The following is a 24,996-nucleotide window of genomic DNA, read 5'->3' as shown; positions in this document are numbered from 1 at the left end:
TGAGTAAAAGTTAAACCTTAGTTGTAAACCATGGAGACTTCCGTGTTGGTTGTGATTGCGTCATACCATAAGCTGACAGATATGCACTTGTTTCCTGGATCTTCTTTCTTGGTTTACTCCCTCATTTTGGTAATGCATACCTTCTCGTAGTTTCCTGACAAAGTGTTTGTGATAGGCAAAAATCTAGCATGTCTAAAAATAACAGGATACTGCTATTGAAATAATTTTCCCTCAAGATCGGAGCCCACTAACACATCACCTTCAAGCTTCCAGTGATGCTGTTGAGAAGTCCAGTGCCACTCTCATCCCGGTCCTCTGTAGGTGCCTGCAGCCCCTCCCAGAGGCTTTTACGTTCTATTTGTTTTTATACATGGTATTCGAAAACTGCATGGTCATACGCTTAGACATGGGCTCTTTGCAAGAGATTTGAGTATCTCCTTCAATCTTAATACTCATGTTTTTCAAATCCAGGAAAGTGTCTTCAATAATTTTTCCCCTTAAGATCATCTTCTATTCCCCTCCTTTTTAAAAGGAAGGATCTAGTTTCAGAAAAGCTACACGTGTTCATAGTTTGCATAATCCACAGCCCTCTCACTGAACACTTACCCTACCCTAGAGATAGGCACTGTGAATTTTTTGAACCGGTTCTTTGGAATTGACCTCCATATCTCTACACATGTTTTAATTGTGGCAACTTGGTATTTCTGCTTTAAGCATTACTTATTGACTTTGCATTATGGAAATGAGGGTTTATTTTCCTCCCTCCCTGCATGCCCACCACATACGTGCTCTTTCATTATATATCGTAATTTTATTTTATTTTTTTAAAGATTTTATTTATATATTTGAAAGAGAGAGAAAGAGAGAGCATGCAGGCGGAGAGACAGAGAGAGGGACAAGCAGACCCCACGCTGAGCACAGAGCCTGACAGGGAGCTTGATCCCACGACCCTGAGACCATGACTTAAGCCGAAATCAAGAGTCGGTCACCCAACCAACTGAGCCACCGAGGTGCCTATCATAATTTTAATTAGATTAATAATTGGTAGTTATGTTTTTAGAGCCTTGTATTCAATTCTATTTGAACCATATAATAGACTATAATTAATTTGCCTCTCCTGCCTAACTTTCTGGTTTTTTCTGGAGTTAATCATTGTACTGTTCTTTTCATTTATGTGATTGTCTAAGCACATATCACTAACTCAAAACTCTCCACCACTTTAACTCTCATCTCAATATAGTCAGACGTATCAGGCTTTCCGGGTTAGTTGGTTGAATAGTCTGTTGGTTTCTCTCTGTCATGCTGATCAAATCCTTTAAATGCATGGGCATACCCCCAAATGGAAGTCCCTTCTCTGCATTTCTCAAGATAGGACAGAATAAACTTTAGTTTGCAGCTTGTTAACTGGGTTTATAACTTACATATTTAGCCAAATGTTCTGTAGGTCTCCCTTTGTCCTCTTTTCCTGGGCTCTGTACATGGGATGCATCAGGCATGACCTCTAATCCCTGAACCCTTTCGGGTTTCTACAGGACAGGTTACTTCCTTTTTGCTGCTGTCCCTTCTCCCTCCTGCAGGCACTCAGGTATCAGCTTCTTCCATCTTCCATCTGTTACTTTCCTTCCATCTAGCCCATCTTCTAAGCATGTGCTGAATTTTCTCAACTGCTATGGTTTCCTTTCCTGTTCCTTTTGTCCTTAGGGGGCTGAATTAATTTCTTATTGTCAATGTAACAAATTACCACGAACTTAATGGCTTAAAACACAATTTATTATCTTATAGTTCTAAAGGTCTGAAGTGTAAAATCAGTCTTGGTGGGCTAAAATCCAGGTGTTGGCGGAGCTGCACTCCTTCCGGACACTCTAGGGGAGGATCTGTTTCTTTGCCTTTTCTAGCTCCTAGAGGCTTCTGTATTCCTTGGCTCATGACCTCATCATCTATCTTCAAAACAGAGCATCTTTCGATTTTTTTTTCTTTCGCTCTGACTCTAATTCTCCTGCCTTCCTTTTTCCCGTTTAAGGATCTTTGTGATTACACCCAAATAATCCCAAAAAATCTCCCCATCTCAAAATCCTTAAGTTTATTACATCTGCAAAGTTCTTTTTGCCAGGTAAGCTGACATATTCATAGGTTTCAGGAATTAGGACATGAGTGTCTGGGGATGGGGTGGCATTATTCTGTCTATACCATAAGGGTTTGAAGTTTTCTTAGTCCTGTGCTATGGAGGCTCAGGAACGAACAGAGAGCAAAAAGTGTATGTTTAATCAGGAGCCCAGATAGTATGTGTCCTGGTTCCAATCTGTGAAACTCTTCTCCTATCTACTTCTGAAATAGATATAAGTAAGGAGAGCATATAATAGAAATAACCAATTATCACTAAAGCCCTCAATCCATATACAAGATTAGGACAGGCCTGAGAATGTTTTCATACACCCTGAGTGCCACTGGTTGGGAGAGGAGCCAGCAGAGTGGAAATGGGAAGAAAATGAATAAAAAGTGATAAACAGAACAAAGGGGAGGGGAAAAAAGGCTTGTGGAGGAGGTACATATGATAAGATTACGAAATACGGCTGTCATTCAGTAATACAGGTGCTACCCATGGCCTAGTAGACACAGATCAGAGATGGGAATAGGCAGTCAACATTATCTATATGGGAAAAAAGGAAGCTAAATTTAGAATTGGAGGCTCTAAATTCAAATCCATCTTTAAATTTACAGTTTCATCTTGTGCAAGTCAATTAGGTGTCTTGAATACATGGCCAAGGAAACTGAAACCCAGAAAAGTTATTTCAGTTTTAAATTAGCACATAGACATCAAAGACCCTAGTGAGACATCATACAGCAGTTGAATGATAGTTGAATCTGAGGTGGAAAGAAGCACCAAATGACAACTAGCATAAGGGTGTAGCCAAGGATAACATGGAAACCCAAGAGCTGACAGGCAGACAAAAAGAAAATTATCTTTTTCATTTCAGGCTAGACGGACTAACTTGGCCATAAGAAAATTCACCTTATTGCATGGATATAATATTCTATGGAAAAACCACTTTTATTCATTCAAAACAATTTTACTGAACTCCTCCAATGTGAAAAACATCATGCTTGCTAGGCATATCTCAATGAATAAGGCAGATGTAATCTCTGCCCTCCTAGAGATTATAGTTAGCAGGGGACTAGACAATTAAATCACAACCAGTAAGTGTGAGAGGCACTTTGATGGAAACAGAGGCCCCTAAACCGGACTGGGGTGTTGGTGTGATGGGGAGAACAGTTAGGTAGGGCTCAGAGCTAATGATATACCCTTCAAAGCTCAGCTAAAGCGTAGGAGCTAGTGAAGCAGGGAGGGAAGGGAGTGATGTGGTAGTGTTTCAAGGAGCCTACTCTTCGCTGAGGAAGGGCAATATCTTGGAAGCTAGTTGGCCTGATTCTTGTGGCATGTGTGAAAATGGCAATAGGCTTATGCCAGAAGAAAAGTGTTTGGGTTACTATGGGGCTTTCAGAATGGTGGAATTATACTGATGAAATCATAACTACTCTGCTTTCCTTTCAATGCAAAGTCCCTCCCCACTGTCCCCTCTATAAGCAGGCAGGGGAGCACCATGGTTGAGAGTAAAACACTAGAGCCAGACTGTCCGGTTCACATTCTACCTTGCCACTTACTAGCTCTAGGATCTCAAAGACATTTCTTTGCGCTTCTGTGCTTCAGTTTACTCATCTATAAAATGTTCCTAATGTTACTATTTCCCCTCATTGGGTTATTGTGAGGATTAAATTAATCAACACAGCAAAAGTGTTTAGAACAGTGCTTGGCACAAAGTAAGGACTCAATAAATCTTCACCTGTTACCGCTACTGATTTCAATCACCGACCACTGGCCCCTTCATAATTTCTAGGGGGTAATAAGCCATCTGACTTTGTTTATGTGGCACTGAGTTCAGTCACAGGAAGCCGAGAACGTCGCGGTCCTGGTAGCTTACCATTTAGTCCTCAAAATCGAAATTAAAAGTAACCAGAATCTTGCTGGTCAGTTCCTCAGTTCTGACTCTGGGACATGGGAAAATAAGAAAGCTTCAAAGAGGTCCTCATCTCCTTCAGGTTATACAGAACCAAGACAGAGACGGCACACAGCATGGCCGTGCTGCAATCAAGCCCCATGAGCAGCCCGTACCTGGGTGGGACCCTCATGATACAGGCTGCAGTACAGAAACTCAGTATCTTCGGATGTATCCCAAGGTGATCAGGCCGAAGGGGATCTGTTTTGCTAACCAAATACCAGGAGATTCATATTTAATCCAGAATTTCAACTACATTCAGTCAACAAATATTTGAATGCCAGTTATGTACAAGATACTGTTCTACAGGTTAAGGACACAGCAGTGGAAAAAAAAAATGTCCCTGCCCTAGAGGGATCAGATGGACAATAAATACAACAAGTGAGTCAAGCATATAGCACACCACAGAGCGATAGGTGCTATGGAGAAAAATAAAGTGGCAAAGGGAGATGGGGGAGCAAAAGAGCAAAGAGAGGTGGAGTATAAGGTGAACGATTTTCATCAGAAGAGAAGCCCTCACAGAAATGGGGACATCTGAACAAAACCCGGGGAAGACATGAAAATGTCTGGAAGGAGCATTCCAAGCATAAGGAACAACAAGTGCACAGTCCCTGAGGAGAAAGCATGTCCAAGACATCTGCGGAACAGCAAAGTGGCCAACATGACCAAACAAAGAAAAGTAAGGGGAAGAATAACAGGAAGTGAGAGCAGGGAGCTAATGGGAATTATAGACTAATTGCAAGAATCATGGCTTTCACTCTGAGTGAGATGGGGACCCGCTGGATAGTTCTGGACAGTGATAGCATGGTTACTTTATGTTTTAAAAGGATCATTCTGGCTGCTATGTTGAGAATAGAATGAAGATTAAGGGTAGCTGATACAAAATCCCAGTCAAAGGTGGGAGTGGTGGTATCAGAGGAGATGGGGAGAGTGGTCATATATTTGGAAAAGAGAGCAACAGGATTTGATGACAGATTGGACATGGGGTATAAAAGTTGCTGAGTCAGCCTCTGCAATGGGAATGATGGAGTTTTTGAGGAGGTTTTTGAGGAGAGAGGAGATCTGGAGCTCAGTTTTGTTATAATAAAACGGAGAGGTCCATTAAACATCCAAGTAGGGATGCTGAGGTACTTGGATATACAAGTCTGGGTCTGAAACTAAGGAGTTGTGAACTTACTTATATCTACTGTCATAAGACTGAAGGAGATCATTAAAGCAGAGAGTACAAGAACAAAAGAAGTCCCAGGGCACCTGGGTGGCTCAGTTAAGTGTCTGCCTTCAGCTCAGGTCATGATCTCAGGGTCCTGGGATCAAACCCCATGTTGGGCTCCCTGCTCAAAGGGGAGTCTGCTTCTCCCTCTCCCTCTGCTCCTCTGCTTGTGCTCTCTCTCTCTCTTGCTATCTCAAATAAATAAAATCCTTAAAAAAAAAAAAAAGAACAAAAGATGTCCAAGGACAGAGTCCTGAGACATTCCAATATTAAGAGGTCAGTGAGGAAAGGAAACTGAGAACAGTGACCAGTAGTGTAGGACAAAAACCAGGAGAACATAGCGTCCCAGAGGCCAAGTGAAGAAAGTGTTACAGGGAGGAGGGAGGCATCAACTGTGTCAGATGCTGCTGACAGGTCAAGTGAGATGAAGACTAAAAACAGGTCACTGGATTAAGTAACATGGAGAGCAGTCAGGTGGAATGCTGGGGGTAAGAGCTAGTTGCAGAGGATTTAACAGAAAATAAGAGAAAAGGAATTGGGACAGTGAATATAGAACTCTTTCAAGGGTATTTACTGTAGAGAGAGAAAAAAAAAGAAAAGAAAAGAAAAAGAAAAATGAGACAGTAGCTGGAGGAAGAAGTAGAAGTCAAGAGTTGTTTTTTGTTCTTGTTAAGATTAATTTTAAGAAGCAATGTATTAATTTACATGGGGAACTGTAACTGGTAAACAGACCAGGAATAGTTATAACAGGTCAGTGCTTTCTCTTTTCTGTGGGAAAACTATCTGGAAAGCACAATGAAAATCACAAGATGGGGCACCTAGGTGGTTCAGTTAGTTAAGCGTCTGCCTTTGGCTCAGGTCATGATCCCGGGGTCCTGGGATCAAGCCCCACATCAGGTTCCCTACTCTTGGCGGTGAGCTTGCTTCTCCCTCTCCCTCTGCCTACTGCTCCCCCTGCTTGTGCGCACGTGCTCTCTCTGTCAAATAAATAAATAAAATCTTTAAAAGAAAAGAAAGGAAAATCACAAGATGACTTCATGAGCATTGATAACTTGCACCGATTCCAACTATGAAGAGCCTCAAGCATCCCTCTGTACTGCTGGGGACAACTCAGTAGATCATATGCTTGCATCAACTGGGCAAGGGACCTCTCCCTTGACCAGTGCTGGAGAAACTCTAACCATGCATTCATTCTTTTATTCAAGAAACATTACTAAGCACCTATTATATACCAGTTACTAGGGATACAAGTTCAACAAAACAACACTCTGCCTTTAGGAAGCTCATGGTTCAATGAAGGATGAAGATAAGTGAATGAATAGTTACAATATAATGAGTATTAAAAGAGGTACATGTACATATAAGGGAAAAAAAATTAAATAGTTAACTATTTGGTAGTGGGGATATTTGGGTCATTCACTTTTTTTTTTCTTTTTGCTGTTATAAATAGAGAGATGTTAATGATTTCAACTGCTTTCTGATCCAGAAATCTTTATTGATATCTATTTCATTAAGATAATTACATTAAGATTAAGATTATAAGGTAATAACCAGGGGCGCCTGGGTGGCACAGCGGTTAAGCGTCGGCCTTCGGCTCAGGGCGTGATCCCGGCGTTATGGGATCGAGCCCCACATCAGGCTCCTCCGCTGGGAGCCTGCTTCTTCCTCTCTCACTCCCCTGCTTGTGTTCCCTCTCTCACTGGCTGTCTCTATCTCTGTCGAATAAATAAATAAAATCTTTAAAAAAAAATAAAAAAAATAAAAAAAAAAGATTATAAGGTAATAACCAAATAAGAAGAAAGCCTTTTATATACCTCCTCATTTGAACTGCAAAAGCAACCAAGAAAATAAATCTGAACAGTATGAACCATCGAAGATCAGAGACAGGCAAGTTGGAAACTCATTCAACAAATACATAGTGAGCACCGTGTATATGTTAGGGCATGGTTCTAATACTTGACATACATCAGTGAACAAAATGAAAATATTGCTTTTTAAAACTTGTATTTTAGCAGGGGAGTCAGTCAACAATAAACATAAAAAGTAGTAAAATAGTATGTTTGAAGGTAGTAAGTGCCACAGAAAAGAAATATTAACAGGATATGGAGATTCCAGAAAAATAGGGTGGGTACGGGGGGTGGTGGTGATTGAGGTGGGGGTCAAGTTGCAATTTTAAATAGTATGGTAAAAGAAAAAACCCACAATGTGATGCCCTTTTTCACTCATAAATAAGCAATCAGAGTAAAGATGGACTGAGGTGGGCACTTTGATACATTGCTTAAAGGAGTGTAAATTGCTATAACCCTTCTGAATAGCAATTGGACAATCAAGGACTTGAGAATGCTTCAGGGTCTTTGCCGCAGTGATTTATATCCAGTGTGAGGAAGTAACTCTAAATAAAACTTCGTGAATAAAGCAAAAAATAGAGAGAGAGAGAGAGAGAGAGAGGGAGAGATAGGAGATAGATGGATGCATGGAAGGAAGGAAGTTAGTTAGTTCGGTCCGGGCCTCAGTGAGAAAGCGTTTTCTCCCTCAGCAGACTTGAAGGAAGTGAGGGAGTTAACTCTCTCCATACTTGGAAAAAGAACATTTTAGGCACTGAAACAGCCCCGAGGTGCTAAGGCAGAAGTGTGGCTGGTATATGGCCAGGCAAGAAGTAGGGAGACTTCTTCAGAAGCAACTGCAGTAATCCAGGCAAGAAATGAAGGTATTGTAGACTTAGCTCACTTGCAGTGGAGGTGGTAAGCAGTCAGATTTGGATACATTTTGCAGGTATAGCCAATAAATTTTTCTAAAGGAATATATGTGAGGTGTGAGAGAAAGGAAGGCACTAAGAATTGTGCCAAGATTTTTAACCTCAGCTATTAGGGTGGGAAAAGCTGCAAGTACAGATGTGAGGGGGAAATTCAGTTCAGATTTAGATATATTGAGTTTGAGGTGTCTATTAGACATCTATAGCATCTCAGATCCTTTGGCCTCTTACTCTGCCCCTGTTGCCATACCCAACATACCTCAGGCCATAACCACCCAACAGTGTTTTGCTTCATGTTCCGGCCCATACAAAATGGAGGTATCTGAATTTGGGGGGGAGAGTAGTGTTAGCATCCATCCTATTGACTGAATCTCTGCCTCTTCCCCTGACTTACTTCTTTTCCCTATTGTCATTTCCCAGGGATTATATTCCCTAATAAAATAACAGCTTAGAAGCCTACACCTCAGGTCTGCTTCCTGGGGAAACCCAGGCTAAGACAATAACCATGTTGAGGTGTGCGTAGGTACTGGTTTAAATGAGCCTGGAGTTTGGGGGAGTGATTTGTGGGGAAGGTATAATTTTGGAAGTTGTCAGTATAGACCTAGTATTTACAATCATGAGACTGGATGAGAGCACAAAGGAGTAGACAAAAAAGAAATGTCAGAAAGAGGAGAGGTTGAAGATTTTAGTACCTTTGAGACAGAAACAATGTTTTAGTCACTACTCTACCCACAGTTTCTAAGAGTGCATGGCACAAAGTAGGTGTTTAACAGTTACTTTTAGAATAAAAGAAATAGGTCACCATGGCTTTGGGGTTAGGTAGGAGAGTGAATTAAGTCATGAGAGATGATGAACTAGAATAGGCAGGGCTCACGGAATTTGAGTTTGTAGTGAGAGTGATAGTCAGGTTCAACAGCGGAAGCAAGAGAGAAAAATAACAGGAAAAGGAAGCCGTGGTTAGAGAGAAGCTCTCAGATATCACTTTCTCCTTGAAGTCTTTTATAATCAACTTATGAGATCTCCCCCCTTTTCTGGATCTCTCTCAGGGTACTTATCGATCATAAACTAAGTCAAGTTATATCCATGTGCTCTTCTCTACTTTTCCCAATATTGATCATATTTTCCAGGGGTGTAATTGAGTCAAAAATAAAGGTAGCTTCCAAGTCCCAGAGACAAAAAATGGATGTTTAAAGTTTGACATTTCTAGTTCATTTTCATGGTTCATAGAGATGCTAGAGAAGACTAGATGAAATTGAGAGACTCAATTTCAATTTTGGAGTATATCCAAAATGTTTAGTAAAATAACTTGCACTTGGATGAATGGACGATTGAATGAATGAGTGAGTGAACAAAGTTAGGTGAGAACAGAGGCCAAGAGAGCAGAACTCAAGGAGAATACAGGGTGTAATAACTGATGGAGGTCCACAGGTCTGACGACAGAGCACGAGGGAGTAAAGGACGTGGGCCTGCAGTCAAAATGCACCTAGGAAGTGAGCCAAGTAAGATATGAAGAGATAGGGCCTAACTGAAGGTCATTGTGGACAGATAGGAAGAATGTGAGGAAATTTTGAAACAAAAAACTACCATTTTGATGGATGATAAAAATAGGCTATGAGTAAATAATTTCAAGAATTTGGTGTCATGTATAGGGTAAGAAGAGCAAGATGATAAGCTCAATTTTGAAAATGTATTTGACATAAGGGTGAGATATGCAAGTAAAAGTAGTAATAGGCAACATTTTAATCAACTTATTACATGTCAAACATTGTTCCAAGAACACATTCCATCAATGGTCTCATTTAATTACCACAATAACACGATGATGTAGGTGCTATTATCATCTTTATTTTGCAGACGGGAAAACTAAGGGACAAGAATGAACAATTTGTCCAGTGTCACATAGTTAGTAAGTGGCTGAGCCAGGATTTCACACCAAGATATTAAGGAACTTTGCCCAGGACCAGATATATTCATTATTTATTCAATAAATATTTAACAAGCACCGCTACAATCTATAAATTGTTGCTGGTGCTAGGAATGGGAGGGGAGGAAGAGAGCTGGTGGTGAATAAGACAGACATAATTCTTACCCGCACAGACTTAAATAAGTATGTATGGTGAGTCGGAAAATAAACTGAGAAGTTACAGTTTGGTAGGGGAGTGGGTAGCAAAAAAGAATTCCAGAGGAGGGGCAACATGTGTAAGTACCTTGAGATGAGAGCCTACAGTAGGAAAAAGAGAGAGAGAGAGAGAGAGAGAGAGAGAGAGGGAGAAGAGCCTAGAAAAAATAAAAAGACTAATATGGCTGGAGTGCTGAGAGCTAGGAGGACAATTGGGGAAGTTGGGGAGAATGAGAAACCCATATCGTAGAGGGTCTGGTGTCCATGATAAGGAGCTTAGACTGTTTTCAGTAAGCAAAGGGAAGCCATTAAGAATTCAAGCAGAGTAGTGACTTGATCAGATTTATATTAAAAAAAAAAAAAAAGACTCTGGTACAGCATGGCAACTGGATTGGAATAAGCCAAAAGCAGTTCTGTTGGACCTAGATGGTAGTCATTGCAAGACTTCAAATGATGAGGGTTGACTATACTACAGTATGAAAAGTAGCCATCAGTAAGGAGAGGCCACAAATCAAAAAAAAATTTTTTTAAAGATTTTATTTATTTTAAAGTGAGGGAGAGAGCGTGGGGGGTGGGAGGCGGCAGAGGGAGAGGGAGAGCATCTCAAGCATACTCACAGCACTGAGCACAGAGCCCAAAGCCAGGCTTGATCCCCACGACTCTGAGATTATGACCTGAACCAAAATCAAGAGTCGGACACTTAACCGACTGAGCCACCCAGGCACCCCACAAATTCAATTTTTTAAGGCAGAGAAGCCTAGGTGATTGGGATGTATGTCAAAAGTATCTCAAGTTTCTGGCTTGAACTGAGTAGATGGATGGGATGCCCCTCACTGATCCAAGGGCTATGAGAAGAGGATTTTGGAGGGATTACGATATATAGGTTGAGTTTAACATGGCCCAGTCATCCAAATGAAAGTGTCCCAAAGCCGGTTAGAAATATGAATTCAGAGTTCAAGAGCCAGATCTAGGCTTGAGGTATGGGTTGGACAGTCTTTGGCAGAGGGTACCTGAAGCCGCTGGAAGAGGATGAGACCACCAAGAAAAGTGTACACGAGGGCTCGGCTCTGCAGGATTCCAATATTTGAATAACAGAGAAGTTGCTTGTTAAAGAACAATCAGAGAAATAAGAGGAAAACCGAAATAAGAGCAGAGGGAAGAGAATATTTAAATAAAGGTGTAGTCAATAGTTCCAAATGCTAGAATGAGGTCTTGTAAGAGGAGGACTGAAGCTTGTAGGTGACAGTTCAGAGCTGCCTCAGGTGAGTGGTGAACAGAAGCCAGACTGGAGAGGGCTGAGCAGTGGGACCCGTGAGAATGTCCATTGGGTAAGACACAACTGCAGTCATAGCTGGAGAGAAATATTTTTAATATTTTTAAATAAATGAGACTTGAGCATGTTCAAGTATTAGAAAAGCCAGCCGTGAAGGAAGTGTTGAATATAACAGAAGGAGAGAGGGATCCTCTTCAGCCCAAAGTCCCTGAGAGAGCAGAAGGGGATCTAGAGTACCAGGAAGAGCAACTCTTCTTTGTGATAGGAAGCCAGTAAGGGGTGGGGCTCAGTCAGATTTGAACCCACTCGGTCCTCTCGGTCGGCTTCCTAAAGATAGGTTTGCTTTAAAGCACAGAAGAATTATAAGCCATGAGAGCCCGGGGAAAGGACTGCAGAGTTCAGTAAAAAGAAGAGTCAGAAACGTGGCCTTGAGCGACCTCTGAGAAAGCAGTTTCAGTAGTCGAAGGAACGTTAGTCACACTGTCGCGTTTAGAGTGGGAGTGGGTGGTGAAGAAAAGGGCGCAGTGGGTGCAAACCACAGCGGTAAGAAACGGCGGTGAAAAGACAGCGACCCGGGAGGTTGCCAGAACAAAAAGGCGGGCAGGTGGGGGAAGGGGGTCATATTTTGGAATGTCCCAGAGCAACCTCGGTCGGGACAGGTCATTACTCGGAGGCCCTCCAGGACCGAACAGGTCATCCACGGCCTGGCTGCTGGGCTGCACCCCGCCAGGTGCCACAAGTCCCGGGGCCTCCGCGCCCCCCCCCACCCCCCGAGATCGAACAGTGAGGCGAGCGGCCGCCAGGTCTTTCCGCTGACTCTCGGAGAGGAGAGGCCGCGGGCCGGGCAAACCCTTCCCACGCGGGCGCCACCACGCCGGGGCAGCGCAGGGGCCCCGCGTCCCGGCACCCGGCCCACGCCCCAGGCCCCAAGCTTCGGGGCGTTTGCAGAGCCTCCGCCGCCCTTCCTCCCAACTCGCCCGACTCCGGCTCTCAGCCGAGTCCCACACCCGGCGGCGCGTCGGCCACGTCCCCGCAACTTTTGAAAGTTCCCGGGGCGGGAGGCGCTCAGGGGCCAGGGCTCAGGCCCGGCGCACCGCGCCGCAGACGCCCTAGAGCCCGCCGCTTACCGCCGCAGGGGCAGGCAGGCGCGGGGGTTTCCACCAAGCCGTCGACACCCCAAGGGAATTCCCCACAGGGCCACGCGCGAACCCGCCTTCCTCCTGCATATTGCCGCCGCCGGGTTTTATCCGCAAAACGGCGAGGGTGGGTGTCAGAACCCCCTCCCCGCCCGTCCCTCACCTTAACTTCCGGTCATCCCGGCGGGCCTTCGCCTCGCGAAGGACTCGGAAGGAACTTCAGCAGGGCTCGCCTCCAGCGCAAGAGGCGCCGCTCTAGCTCCTCCGGCCGAACTCGGCTGTGCGCCGCTGCGCACTCGGCACTGGGCGGCGCTGGCTGGCTCCCTGGCTGCGGCTCCTCAGTCGGCGGCGGCTGCTGCTGCCTGTGGCCCGGGCGGCTGGGAGAAGCGGAGTGTTGGTGAGTGACGCGGCGGAGGTGTAGTTTGACGCGGTGTGTTACGTGGGGGAGAGAATAAAACTCCAGCGAGATCCGGGCCGCGAACGAAAGCAGTGACGGAGGAGCTTGTACCACCGGTAAGAGGAGCAGGAGGAGGAGGCAGGAGCCGGAGAGAGCCGGGGGGACGGAGGGGGGACGGGGAGGCGCCGGACACCCGCGCTCGGGGCCTTCCCCTCGCAGGAGGGGCCGCGGTAAAGATGGAGCCTCCGCCCGAGCCCCACAACATCGCCGCCGCTCGCAGCGAACAAAGAATAATGGCGGCGGACTGGAGCCAGCGGCGGCCGGGGCGGCAGCGACTCTGCCTGCAGCCAGCGGCGGCGCTCATGGCGGGGGGCGGCGGGCGGCGGGCGGGGTGGGAGCCGGCGGCCGGGGGTGTGTGCGGGCGGCCGGCCGCGGCGAGCTGGCGCCCGCGTTCGCCGCCGCCGCCGGGCCGGGCCGGGCGCGGACCGAGGAGACCGGGGCCGCCGGGGAGACCGCCCGCCGCCCACCAGCCAGCGCTGCCCCCCGCGCCGCCCGTCCGCTCGCCCGGCCCCCGCCGCCCGCCTCGCCCCCGGTCTGGCCCGACCTGGCCCGGCCGTCCGCCGGGGCAGCGCCGCCGGGGTGCCCGCGGGGGGTGGAGGAGGAAGAAGGCGACAGTTGAGGGCAGAGGAGGTGAAGGTGCCTGCCTTCCCGGTAGCCTCGGTGTCTGCCATGCCCGCTTCGCGAGGGGAAGCGCTGCAACGTCTGACCTACTCTTCTTTCCACTCTCTTTGTGCAATAAAGTTCGAAACCAAAGGTTTCCTCTCGTACTGTATTTTATTCATGCCCTTTTTCCCCGCTCCCACCCCATTGGGGAGATACTGTTTTCTGTTCTTTTCTGCTTAGTTGACATGATGAGAGCCGTGCTTTTTAATATAATTTTTTTACTCTTTCCCTCATTCTTTTTTTAAGTCAGTAGTCATGGAAATGCATTCTTTGGGGAGGAAGGGGGTGCTAAGAAAAAACATATTTGTAAAACTTTTTAAAAAACTGTTGGGATCCTGTAAAAGGGAAGCTGGTGTTTGAAAACAGTTTCGGTTTTAACCCTTTTAGTAAGGTAATAATCCTTGAGATCTATCATTCTGAAACACTTCGTTGAAACGCATATTAGCCGATGCACTTTTGTTTTACATCACTTTGTGGGGGGGGGGCGAGTTTGGGTAATCCTCTGGATCCGGGTTTCCCACATGTTTCTGTCTAAACTTAAACAAGAGATTGATTAATACTAATTCTAAAAATAGGCATTTAAAAGTATCCAGTGTTTGCCTCCCATGCAATAAGTAACTCCAGCCGGGGACCGACAGTAGTTTAAACCACAAGGCTTATTTTTTCTTTGCCTATTGGGAAAAAGGAACGGCAGAAAAATCACTGACACATTGAAGATTAAAAGACAGTTTTGAAAGGACCTGGAATATGACCTATTTAAGTTTGTGATAGGTTCCTAAGAAGTTAGAATTTTATCCTAGCCTTAAGCTTGCATCAGTTCTGCCTTCTAAAGGTTTGGTGTAAAAGATACTTTAGTTGCCAGCTATTGAAATCTTTTTACACTCACAGCTCATTTCCTGCTTTAAAAGTAAAGCCAAAACGGTTATTTTAGGTGGTGCAAAAGATGAACAAGTTATTTGTTTTAAAAATACTGTCATAGTAGGATAGTATTGTGGTTGATACATACAAGGTTTCTTCTCAAGAATAAATAGTGATTGGTAATAGAAGCACTGTCTTTTGATTTTTCTGTATCCAAGTCACTTTTTCAAAACCTACTTTATTGTAAATCTTTTTTAAAAAACCACACATTAGCAGTATGTTATTGCTGAGAAAATTAATTAAGATGCAGTAAAGAGTTTTTACATAAGGATGGGGGAGGTGATTTTATTTACAAACACTGAAGTAATTATAGTATTGATGATGCCATAGATTACTGTTTTTCCATAAGATTTTCTGCAAGACAGCATCAGTTGAGTAGAATATTTTTCCCTTACAGAGACTGTATGACAGGGACTTTTTCTTTGTGAATTAAAAGGGGAAAAAAGTTTTCTGATGGATTTTTTCTTGTCTTATCCAAAAGATCTTTTAAATTTTGTTTTATTCATAGATTCATAATGTGCAACTCTTAGCAATTCCAAGTGGAATGTTTCAGACTTTTATATTCATAAATATTTGAATGTTCACTTGGAGCATGGTTATAAGTTACATTTATGTCACTTCTCAGGGATCAGTAAAAGTTACAGTTAAATCTATTTGTACCCTTTTTTTTTAATGGATACATCTATTCAAAAAGCGAATAAATCTTTGACTCAGACACACTGAAAAATGTTAAAGGGCCACTTCTTGTGAAATTTAAAGTTCTGGTGTTACCCCTTTTTTAATGATTTTTTTTTCCACGTTAAGAACCTAAGGAAATTTAGAAACCTGATTCATAAAATGGTACCTTCCTTTTCTTGCTGAAAATTTATATTGCTGAATTTTATAATTTCATTTGTTCCATAAAATAATTTATCAGATATGGTTATATAGACTTGTTTGTAGGAGCCTGTGTCAAAGTCTTAGAAGCATATGTTTCTGGATGTACAGTGTCACTTCCAGTGATGGCTTCTTTATTGAATAGTTAGAGCTCAAATCTGAATTTAAGAATATACTAGATAATCCGGGAATGGAAAAAATGCAAGTTTTTTTTTCCTTACTCATGTGTGAACTCATCTCTACTGCAGAATCACTTGAGGCAGTAGTTCGTGGTAATTCAAATATATAGTTAGCATTTACTCTGACAGAGAATGTAGTTTAGTGGAAAGAGCATTGGGTTTGGACTCAGGCCTGGGTTTCATTCCTGCTGTTGCCACTACTATCATGTGCCTACCCTCAAGAAATTTTGTGACCTGTGAATTTTCTTAAATCTTTCAACCTTGGTTTCCTTATCTGTTAAATTAGAATACCACCTACTTTATAGGGCTGTGAGATAATTATAAAGTACCTCCTTAGGGACTCAGTGATAGCTATTCATCTTAAAGCTTTAACTTCCTGTCTGAGGGACCTTCAGCAAATTTCTTCTCCATTCCTCAATTTCCTTGGTCACAAATGTACTATTTCTACCTTGTAGAAATGTGGGTGTTATATAAGTTAATACATATTAAATGCCTAGTATTTCACAAGTGCTCAACAAACATTTCCTATCTTTTTAAAAATTATTCATTATTATTATTACTACATTTAATACACTCAGCCAGAAGCTGCAACAAATCCAAAGATGAATTACACTGTTTTATATCTACCCTCAAGGAACTTTTGGGGACATGATGATTAATAAGGCAGAATATATGTCATAAGAAAACAAAGGAGAGATCAGATCACCCTTGGTGAAGTAATGGAAGAAAGGAAGATTATATATTTATACTTCCAGTTTTATTTTTTTAATAAGTAATTCATTCAGGTAGTCCATAATTCAAATCATAAAATGTAATACAGCAGATAGTCATGTGATAGACCTTCATGCTCATTCCCATTGCCCAAGTATTACCAATTTCTTCTTTGTCCTTTCAAAGGTAATTCTATCCGTGTAAAAGCAAATACTGTATGTATTCCCCACCCCATGCTCCACACTTTTTTTTTTTTACAAATGATAGTATACCATCTACACTATTCTATATCTTGCTTTTGTTTTTTCACCTAAAATGGCTTAGCCATTGGTTTATATCAGTACATGAAAAGCTTCATTTTTTTTTTTTTAATGAGGCATCTCATTGTATGGCTGTACCTGTATTTATTAACCAGTTAGTAAGCTGATTTTATTTTTAGGTCTTGTATGACCTTTTAAGCTAAGGGAATCTGTCATTATGCCTTTATTTCTTTAAATGAAAGACATTTCTTTTAAATGAGAAATACCAGTTTCTGACAGGAAGTGGTTATTTGAACTGCCTTACTACCTTTTTAGCTCTAGTTTTTAAGTTTTAGTGAAATGATCCAGACGTGCATGAAAAGGTAAGTTGTATAAAGGTTAACTCACAAAGTAAGTTCAGTCTGAATTAACTCTCTTGTTGAGATTCTTGTACACTGAACAGACTTCTATTATTGCAGCCAAAAAGTGTCTATAGTTTTTTCTCTAAATGAGAAAAGACATCTCATGTAGTCCAGTCTTTTTTTTTTTTTTAAGTGTACTATTCTCATGCAATATTACTACCCAGTAATGCTGATTAGGGTGCTAGCTTTTTCCCCTGTGTGTGTTTTTTTTTCTTATATTCTCATTAACTTTTTCTTTGATGATTTTCCAGTATTTCTTAGTGTAATTATCAGTGGGTTTTATATTTGATACCTAAGTAAATAGCAATAAATAATAGCTAGTAATATATAAATAGCAAGAAATAAATGAGTTTCACCTATATGCTTGTTTACTTAGACTTTACTGCTTAGATGATTGTGTATGATGCGTGTGTGTGTGTTTGGAGGTCCCTGGTCAGCTAACTGGAGCAAGTAATACTCATCTCAACTAGAACACAAAACAAGTTTCAGTACCTCTCTCTTTTTTTGGCTCTTTTTTTTTTTTTTTTTAAGATTTTATTTATTTATCCGACAGAGATAAAGACAGCCAGCGAGAGAGGGAACACAAGCAGGGGGAGTGGGAGAGGAAGAAGCAGGCTCATAGTGGAGGAGCCTGATGTGGGGCTCGATCCCATAACACCGGGATCACGCCCTGAGCCAAAGGCAGACACTTACCCGCTGTGCCACCCAGGCGCCCCTTTTTGGCTCTTCTAAGTAGTATTTAACTATAGTACATTTTACATGAAGTTAGTATATTTATCTTTAAAATACATATGCTGTGTTTTAAGTTGATTAAACTTAGAAAGAAAATGATAACTAATAATCCAGCAGCAGAGACACACACAAGTCTCTTATCTTTCAAAAAAAGTCATTAAATGAACCTGTTGTGGTGTATTTCATTTTTTGTATGCTCAAGTTGACAGATGTGCGAAATTTCTTAATGTAAGAATATCGCCTTACCAGTATTTTGAGGATTTACAGTATTTTATATAAAATATTGACATGTTTGGTTTTTACCTGCTCAGCAGCCAAAATGTTTACAAAGCACTCGTCTTTACAGATTTGGGGGGGATGGAGATAGATAATTGAAATCTGTAAAGGCAGAAAATTTTCCTTCTGAAACATACCTATGGGCAGCCAGAGACTTAAATGATTTCTCACGGTATCCTGGAATCAGTAAATTGTCTTTTGTGGTGGAGGTAAAGATCATGAACTAAAGGGACAAACTGATAATGTGAAAATGACTGTTTTCCTCTGCCAGTTTTATATGCTAACTCAGTCATGATAGAAGAGCTAATAATCCTGGTCAACTTTCTGAAGCTGTAAGAAGAAAAGATGGTTTTGAATTTATTCTATACTATTATCTGTAAGTGTTGGTTTTTGAGACATGTTTGAAACCTGCATAAAGAGTAGCTTTTGGATTTCCTTTTTCAGAATGCTTCTCCCCTTAATACACACACACACACACACACACACACACACACACACTCTGTTTTGTTTTGCATTCTTAGCTCTGCAGGTGTGGCCCTGTAGAGATATGTTTTGTTATATTTTACCTAGAGTCTTACTCACGGGTCTTCTTGGTTATCAAAAAGAAGGGAGGGGGCTACTAGTCTTTCATATTCTGGTGTTTATTCCAACAAATAAGTAAAAGACACTATTTTACACCTCCAATGCTGAAAAATTACCCTTGGCATTTATTTAATCAGTTCTTGGGGCTAGTTACATGAATTTCAACCTAAGAAAAGTAATACTCCTTGATAAACTTTTAAATGCCCGAGTTGCTTTTTCTTATGGTTGAGTTGAAGTAATAAAGGAGTTTACCATGAATGAGATGGGCTGTCTGAACAAAGATGAAAAGCGCTTATAAGTGTTCTTTCTGCTCTTGGATTAAATTAGGATCTCTGAATAATCTAATATAAAGAGCAAGGTTTAGAGAGTAAGAGGTGTGAGGGATTGATGGTGAGTTTTTTGCCAAAAGGCGAGAAGTAAAGACTGATAACGTTGTTGTAGAAGAGAGGATTAAGTGGGACCTTAAAATTGCTAAGAATGACCTTGGTGTACAAGTAGAAGGTAGATCTGAAAGTTGATGGTAATAGGAAATGTCTTGCCCAAAGGTTAATGAATCTTCTCTGAAACTAAGATTTCTTTCTTCAATTTTAAGAGTATTTCTAATGAGCTGGTTATCTGTGAGTTTCTGGTTATAATTATGTGACGGTATAGATATAACTAAAAATGCTTGTAATTTAGCCAAAGCTGAATAACCATTATTTCTGAGGGTTGTTATCCCTATTTGTGTAAATGATTGACAAATAGGAGACTCAAAAATACATTGCTTATCACTGAAGTGAAAATTGTTATTTGTTCCGAACTATTTGTACTCCTAAAGGAGTATCATTTCCTTGAAAGTATCAGTAGCAGCTTTGTTTGCTGTGACCAGTAATACTAATGGCTTTGGTTTAACTTATTGTCATTTATCAGTCTAGTCATTTATTCAGTGAACATGTATTGACCGTTGACTTCTTATAGTAAGTGAAATAATCGTAAGAAAACTTATTCAGTTATGTATTTTTATAGATATTAATTGAAGCATTGTGCTAGTTGCTGTAAACAGTAAAACCTGAGTATATGGCTCCTGCCCTCAGAGAACCTACATACAGTATAGCGGAGATGACAAAAGCAGTGTAAGAAAGAAGGACGTATGCATGGCACAATGTCAGTTCTTCACTACTGTCTTGAAGGGCCATAAGTTTAGAAGAGAAGGAATTTAGTGAAGAAAAGTTTTATGAGAAAGTGAGAATATAAACTGAATACTAAAGAACTTGGATAGGTAGTGATAAAAGGGAGTTTGTTCTAGGTAGTGGCAAGGACAATAAAGATGAAGACATGGAAGTAGAATGAGGTACAAATCAAGCTATAACAACTTTCAGTGAAACATTTTCATTTGAAGTACCATATTTTGAGAATTATTTGTTACGAACAGTTTATTATGATGTCTGTATGGGTATAGTGTATTTCTCATAAACTCTACTATATTGGGGGAATTCAAACTTAACCAACGTTTACCATTAAGGGAATAGTAACTCCTTCATTTTTTACAGATGACTAAACTGAGCCCTTGAGAGCTTAAATCATTTATTTGCTGGTAGAGCCTTTTCCCTGAGCAAGAAATAACAGTAAGCATATAGTCTTCATCACTGTTTTTGTAGCATAATCTTTTTATGAAGAAAGGTTTCATGTTTCTGGCTTTATTAATGATTACTGGGATTTTTGTTCCTAAAAAGTAATAGTTTAGGTTTATAAAAGTTCACTTGGACGAAGTATTCTAGCCAGGGTATTTAAAAAAATACATTGTTTTCATTATCTTACTAATTAGATCTACATCAATAGGAGGGGCACCTGGCTGGCTCACTCTGTAGTTTGTTGACTCTTGATGGCAGGGTCATGAGTTCAAGCCCCATGATCGCCGTGGAGCCTACTTTAAATAAATAAATAAATAAATAAATAAATAAATATTTTTAAAAGATCAGCATCGGTAGAAAGATTACCATAAATAGCCAGCTCATGCTTTATTTTTTTTCCCATAATTCATTGTATATCTGTCATTTCAAACTGGAATTTTATGGTTTTAAATCATTGTTATTAAATACTTGTTTGGAGGGAATTGATAGGCAACCTAGTTATAAAGATTAGTTTATCCTTGACCAGCTGTGTGTGTGTGTGTGTGTGTGTGTGTGTGTGTAAGTTCTTGTATAACACATATTTATCTCTTGTTAGCTTGTAAGTTCTTTGAGAGAAAATTTTTTGTCTGTTTTAAACTCTAGGCCCCATAGTTTTTGGCAGAACACTTATTATGTAATAGGCACAGAAAATGTATTTGTTTAATGAAAGATTCCCTCTTGGGAGGGTCACAACTTTGAAAGGCAGGGGGCAGGAAAGAGTCCTCCTGTAGAAATGCACCCAGTAAAGGAAGCAGACTTACATGCTTCAGACAGTTAAAACTTACTGAAATTACAGATTTATTTTTTCAAAGCCAAGGAAATTAGGCTCATTTTTCCGTAGCTTAAAAAGAAGTTTTTCTGCTTCAAGTTTTCATTAAACTCTGGTGCTTTACTAATCCTTTTTGCCTCTGAGACATGAGAAATGTCATGGGATTTTATTATTAATTGAAATGACTTTACCAGAAATCACCACCAGGTTGGTTTAAAAAAAAAAAACAACAGTACATCACTGATTGGACTTGATTTTGATTCTTTCAGGAATAAATATATCTAAACTTGAAGTGACTCTTTTATCAGAACTGTACATAAAGTCTTTGCTGTTGTCTGCATGTAATTTACCGGCTTTATAGCTTTACCATGGCTAATTTTTAAATGTAGTCCAATATATTCTTGGTGCCTTAGGTGCTTGGGCTTTTTCTAGCAAGCAAAACATAATAAAAATGGTTAGCCAAAAAAAAATGCTTAGCATGTGGCTTAATTGTCCATGCTGTTCCATTGCCAAATACAAAAAATTCTTCACATTTTATAATATTGGAGACTATGTGGTATACCTCTGCAGTCTTGTAAATTCCTTGCAAATCTCTTAACATGTCTAGTTCTCCATCTGTGAAGTCGGAGCTAAAACCGGGATTCCTGTCTTATGACTCTTCCTGTAACATGTGCTGTCTCACTTCAGGAAAAGTGAATTGTCACTCTTCCATGTCTAATTTGTAAATAATTCACCAAGAATAGCATTTCAAAATTCAGTACAAAACAGACCTGTCAAAATAATAAATGTTAACTTTATAAACACACTTGGATATTCATTTTCCAGTTGAACATAGTGATTTTCACATAGTCCCGCAGGTTTTATTGAGTAAGTGGAATAGTAGGCTTTAAATATTTAACTTCAGGGCATAACTTTTGTGGGTCCTTACAGTTTTAGCATTGAGCTAGTTTATGAATCAGAACTTAAAATATGAAGGCAGTTTCACTCTTTAGTCAACACAAAAATGCTTTTCTATAAGTAACTGCTCGTAGGAGGTGTATAATCCTTTTTTCCTTTAAAAAAAAAAATTCATCTCCAAAAAATCCATTTAGTAGAACTTCATATAGGAAGTTTGTGTAGGATCATGTCTTTGAAATGCTTAACATGTAAAAAGCTGTAAACATAGTATTGGATGAGAAAGAAAGAAAATGGGACGGGATGGGATAAAATGTTATTATCTAAAATAATGCACAGTCATGGTTGCTGCCTTGCTAAGCAACAGTGTTTGTCTCTTGGTGACCAGATACATGAAGGCTTGTTTGAGAGCTGTGAGTAGTCAGTCTTACTTGCAGGCAAACAAGGCAAATACATTTTGCCAGTACTTAGAAAATAATAACTTTGATTTGAGAAAGCACTAAAGCTTTTCTCTTGAAAGTTACTATAGAAATAGTCACATGTTATAGGATGGCTATCATCATGCAGTACATTTCTATAAATTACGTAACGTTTTTCTAATTCACTTCTGTTAAATACTTCGAGAACAGTGTCTTTCTTGTACAAGCACATGCTACATATGTAAAAATAACTTATTAAAAATAGCATCTAAATACTGTGGTGATTACAGAAGTACAATAAATTGTAAAATATGAATATTGAGCTTAAAGCAGTTTCTCTGAGTTCAGTCCAGTGAATAAGTAATTCAGGGAATTAATTTTATTAAATAACATTGAAAAGTTTCCCTGTTACTGTATGCTGACTTTTTTGGTAGTGGTGGTTGGGTTTTACTGATTTACTATTAATACAAAGAATTTATTAAGGTGTATAAGCAAATTTCCAGGCTTTTATTTTGTCTTGTAAATGTTTAAATCTCATCAAGTTCAAATCATACAATTAGCTTCATGTATAACTAACTGTTCTTACCTTTCTTTAGTATCTAGACTAGAGGCAGAAGTATGGATTTATTCTCCTAATTAAGGGAGAAGGACTTTGGTAGGAGCACAGAGTAAACTGTTTCTAAAACTCTGTCAGAATTTACTTAGTTTAATAAAGACACCAATTTATTTTAGTTTATCACATTTCCTGTTAATACTCTTTCTCCAAAAATGTATATGACTTCATTTTGATAGTGTGTGATTATTCTAATTTAATAAAATTTTAAAGCTGAAGTTGATATCTGTGTTGCAGGGTGTGTGTGTGTGTGTGTGTACGTACATATGTATGTACGTACCTACATGTTATGTATACACATACAACATTGAATCAGCTATTTTCCTTTCTGGTTTCGGTGAAGATATGCTAAATTTAATACCACCGAGACTATTATTAGCATCAGAAACCTGGAGCATTGCTAAATTTCCAGTATTGATTACATACACCTCAGTTGCTCTAGATTAAGCATATGATAAATGGCGAATATTTCAAAGTTAACAACCCCCAAAAAATGTACAGGGAAAAAAATAGAGGAAAAAAGGCAGTGCAACATAGTTATTGATTCTTGGAAAGCCAAAGTCCGTTGTGTAGCGCCTGAACATTTTGTTACTTTCTTTAGTAAAGTAATCATAACACTTTAGGAAATTAATCAAGACATGTTGGAGTTGTTGAGAATGTGTTAGCAATGCTTTCAATCGGTTATAATATCTTAGAAACTAAGTAAGAGGTACAAAATATGTACAAAATATTCTGTATCACCCATGGCCTTTCTAGGTATACTTCTGCAAAATATTTTTAGTAATATATTTGACTATGACAACAAAATAGTCATATAGTTTTAAAATCATGTGTCCGGATGTGCCTTTTGCTTTGGTTACTGTGGAGACTTTAGACTGCTGCTTGTGTGATATCCTTAAATCCCTGGGCTTTTGAGTTTAGGAGGAGTCAGCCACTTGCTAGGGTGCAGGGGGAGGTTTTTTCTCATTTATAATTAAGATCATTTACATTTTTAACAATCACAGCAAGTATTCATATATTCCATTAGTTATGGATGCATTATTCTTCAGTCAAAATTCATTGGGGCGCCTGGGTGGCACAGCGGTTAAGCGTCTGCCTTCGGCTCAGGGCGTGATCCCGGCGTTCTGGGATCGAGCCCCACATCAGGGTCTTCTGCTATGAGCCTGCTTCTTCCTCTCCCACTCCCGCTGCTTGTGTTCCCTCTCTCGCTGGCTGTCTCTATCTCTGTTGAATGAATAAATAAATAAAACCTTTAAAAAAAAAAAGTAAACTAGGTTGGGGGGGAGATGGATTTATTTTTTATAAACTTGAACCTGAATAGAATGCTTAGGATCCTAAGAACTGGGGCACTTCCTAAAGGTCAAAATATTTAAGGAAAAAGAATGAGGTGACGATCTGCAGCATTCGTTCCTTTTGCTTAATAATTTTTAAGCAGAAGTGATGATATGGACTTGCTTTCTTGTTTGATGAGGTTTGGTTTACTTGGTAGAGGCAGTACAAATAGTACTTCCAGAAATTGTTCCTGATTTGGTATGGTTCTGTATAGGTGTTAGAGTAGGTGAATTTAAACACTACTGTATCAACGAGGGTTTCACTTGTTAGCTTTAAAAATAATTGAAAATTCCTTCAGCATCCTTCTCAGCTTGCTTTATTTATATGTTTGTTTTAGAGAGCGAGAGAGGTGGAAGAGGGGCAGAGGGAGAGAGAATCTTAAACAGGCTCCACAATCCCATGTGGTGCCAAATGCAGGGCTCGATCTCACAACCCTGAGATCATGACCTGAGCCAAAGTCAAGTCAGACACTTAACCAACTGTGCCACCCAGATGCCCTCAGCTTTATTTTTTACACAATACCTCTCACCATCTGATTTATTATACATTTTACTTAGTTTCTCTTCCCTGCTCCACACACAAGAATGTAAGTTCCACAATGACAAAGTTTTTTAAAAAATTTATTTTGTGTATTTCTTTTTCCCCGGTAATTTGATGGTGCCTAAAATATACCATATCCTCAGATATGGTAACCCTAATACAGGTATAATCTATATAATGTAA

The 24,996-nt window shown here is 40.4% G+C and overlaps 1 protein-coding gene across 3 annotated transcripts in view; it reads left to right on the top strand.

Moving 5' to 3' along the window:
- The first annotated feature begins 12,822 nt into the window (after positions 1–12,822).
- The window catches only part of CREB1 (cAMP responsive element binding protein 1), a 59,747-nt gene continuing 47,573 nt past the window's right edge, over positions 12,823–24,996 (top strand). The window contains exon 1 of one of the 3 annotated variants that reach the window (XM_040641406.1): positions 12,823–12,939. The gene's annotated coding sequence lies outside the window, so the exon portion shown is untranslated. Of the gene's footprint in view, positions 13,056–24,996 lie in introns of all 3 variants that reach the window. The other 2 variants (XM_040641399.1, XM_040641408.1) reach the window with 2 other exon arrangements.

Source organism: Ursus maritimus, unplaced genomic scaffold (genome assembly GCF_017311325.1).
Source record: "Ursus maritimus isolate PB19 unplaced genomic scaffold, ASM1731132v1 scaffold_1, whole genome shotgun sequence".
In the NCBI taxonomy this organism is placed as follows: Eukaryota; Metazoa; Chordata; class Mammalia; order Carnivora; family Ursidae; genus Ursus; species Ursus maritimus.
The sequence above is the reverse complement of the archived record's forward strand: the minus strand, read 5'-3'. Positions and strand labels throughout refer to the sequence as shown.